At 48.0% G+C, this 2,818-nt stretch overlaps 1 protein-coding gene across 6 annotated transcripts in view; it reads left to right on the top strand.

Moving 5' to 3' along the window:
* The first annotated feature begins 2,277 nt into the window (after nucleotides 1-2,277).
* The window catches only part of LOC142657678 (E1A-binding protein p400-like), a 164,213-nt gene continuing 163,672 nt past the window's right edge, over nucleotides 2,278-2,818 (top strand). For 5 of the 6 annotated variants that reach the window (XM_075832984.1, XM_075832993.1, XM_075832999.1 and 2 more), the window contains exon 1: nucleotides 2,296-2,364. The gene's annotated coding sequence lies outside the window, so the exon portion shown is untranslated. Of the gene's footprint in view, nucleotides 2,365-2,818 lie in introns of all 6 variants that reach the window. The other variant, XM_075832966.1, reaches the window with a different exon arrangement.

Raw genomic sequence — 2,818 nt, 5'->3', positions numbered from 1 at the left:
AAAGGAGAATAAAACAAGTGAGGTTCAAAGGAGGAAGTCCACACATCATCTCCATCTAGAGAGAAATATATTAAAGAATATACAAAGAGAACAATTTACATTTTTTTACATTATAATTTTTATATATATTATAATGTATTTTATGTGTATTTTACACTATTTGTGTTGATTGTATAATTGGTATTTCTGACTCCTTGAGTCCTTATATACTCTGGTCTTTCTGTATGTTCACATGCTTGAGAAAGGTCCTGCTGGACTGAAATGTCGCATTTGTGGGTAAATAAATTCCTGTTATTTTTGGATGTGCTGCCTTGTCTCCTGTATTTTGCTGAATAAGGCCTTAGTCTAGTTACACAGTGCGGTCAAATCCCTTTTTTTTATCACAATTTTTGCAAACTTGCGGCAAAAACGTGATTTCACCGCACTGTGAGAATATAGTCCAACAGCACTATTTTTTCATGTTTTGTATCCTTCTTTTATGCAATTTTCGTAATCGCGGCACAAATCACGCAATTTTGCCGTGATTTTTATATCATCGCGGCAAAATTGCGCCATTTTGGCCACGAGTGCGAAAATCGCAGCAAAAAAAATTCGAGGAAAACTAAAAAAAAAAACAAAAAAACATTTTAACATACTTTATATATTGTACAAGTGGGGTCAGGAGGAATGGGAAGCAGGATGGAGAGGGGGGGGGGGGACACTCACCAGCCTACAGGTCCAGTCGGCGGTGGAAAGAAGGAGCTGGTTGGAGGGTCGGATCTCCACACGGAGCTTCTGCTTACATACTGCATCTTCCCCGTCTAGTGCGTGAAGTTAAAACAGGACTGCAGGGGGAGGGCCGCGAGTTTTGCTAGGGGGTGTGTGCGAGCGTTGCGAGGAGGGGAGCGAGAGGGGGCCACGAGCTTTGCGAGGGGGGCCACGAGTGATGCGAGGGGGGGGCGCGAGCATTGCGAGGGGGGGGCGATGACAGCATGGCTGGGCCTCTGATGGGCGTACCACTAGTACTGCCCTGATAGCGGCCCTGATAATATTTAAATGGAAATTAGTGAAATATGGAGGCTCAGCTGCAGGCGAGGGCTGGGGGGGGGGGGCAGTGGAGGAAATGGGCACTGAAGAAGGACATGCTCCCTGAAGACGTGGCATAGCAAGGCCAGAAGCCTCGGGCTAGCCAGACAAAGCGCCATGGCCTACGCTGCCACAATCGAGGGGGAGAGGAGCCTGTGGTAGGGAAAGATGGACACATTAGAAGCGCAGTCTTGGTGTGGGGAGTTAATCTGCCTTGGCTGCGGCCTGTGAGATGATAAAAAAAAAGAAAGAGGTCTTTTGGGGAACAGGAAGTGTCCGAAGTCCCCCTGTGGAGTGAAGGTGATCCAGAAAGGAATAAAGTATAGGAAAATGTGATCCCTTGGAATGAGAGAGCATTGGGAAGGGGCTGACAGGGAAAAGGGGGTGACCCCATGGCTGGTGGGTAACAGGGAGTAGTAGCTCAGCTGTACTTCCGTCTTCTCTAGAGGTAGGGCCGTCACAGAAAGGTTAGGTCTCACTGATTTCCCTCCTTGTGGTGTGGCAACATTGTCATAAGGTTGACCCTGTATTCCCAACCTAAAAGGAAAAAAAAAAAAAATAGATGGATTTGTCAAGCAGGGAGGTTGCTTAGCTCAGTGTCTGCAGGAGGGGTATTGCATGGCTAACAGATTTTGGCTTAGTGTCGCCTCCTAGTGGCAGCAGCCATACCATGGTCATCATCTGTGTCCCCTAATGACACAGACAGTAAAACAAAAAAAATCTGTCCCGTTTAAAAGCTACCATTTATACCCGATAGATGGGGTGTATGTAAGCACAGTCCCTTTCAGCTGAGGTAAAATGTAGGAACAAAGTATGTTTCAACTACAAACATATACTTTCAGTTCACAGTGTGAATTCATTTGTCACATTAGTTATATGGGTTTATGCTAGTATTTATGGGGTTTCAGAGAACGCAGGGGTTAATAAATGCCATTGGGAGGGATTGTATAGAGGGTAAGCGCACCTCTGCCACCCACAGCTCTGAGGCTTTGTTCTGAGAACTAAAATAATGAAACACTGCAACAAAAAAAAAAAAAACAACCACCCGGCCGTGCAGTATATCCGCCGCTCCACATTACCCTAGTAAATAAGCGCCTTCGCATATGAACTTATAGGCATTTTCCATCGCCAGGACAACGGCACCAATCCACGATACTGCGGCCCCTGGCGGCCAAGCGGAGAATTCATTGTCTTGAACTGTTCTCTTTCGGCCACCGTAAACGGGGGATTCTATACAGCCGCTGACTGCCTTTTGTGAGTATTGCGAGTGGGGGCATCACCGCCGGAGCGATTTGTGGGGTGAGTGTAGGGGAATAATGAAGTTTAGGGTATTTGGCGGACTGTGAAGCCTGTGTGGTTTCCCCCCAAGCATTGTGGTCCGCGTTATGGGGAGGGGTGGAACTTCCTAGTGAAACGAACAACGTGTGTGAGGCGCTTCCTCAATGTGTCCGCTCACACCCAGAGTGCGGGCCTGGGCCTGGAGCACACTGCTCGGCATGTACTCGTGTTCTCTGGAGGCCCGGGGAGCACGCAGCCGCGCCCGCCGGGTCAGCAGATTGTCTCCCCGCACCGCACAGGCCTACTCGGCCCTGGTTGTAAAGCAGGGGTTAATAGCCGGCCTGCTGTTGTGGGGGGCAGTGGTGCCAGGGAGTCCCGCGTTATTTCCTGTTTGTGTATATATGGAGTTTGCTATAGGTATAAATCTTAAGATGCAACACTGATGATGATATTAAAGGGAGGGCTGCATTCCTAT

Source organism: Rhinoderma darwinii, chromosome 1 (genome assembly GCF_050947455.1).
Source record: "Rhinoderma darwinii isolate aRhiDar2 chromosome 1, aRhiDar2.hap1, whole genome shotgun sequence".
NCBI lineage: Eukaryota > Metazoa > Chordata > Amphibia > Anura > Rhinodermatidae > Rhinoderma > Rhinoderma darwinii.
The sequence above is the reverse complement of the archived record's forward strand: the minus strand, read 5'-3'. Positions and strand labels throughout refer to the sequence as shown.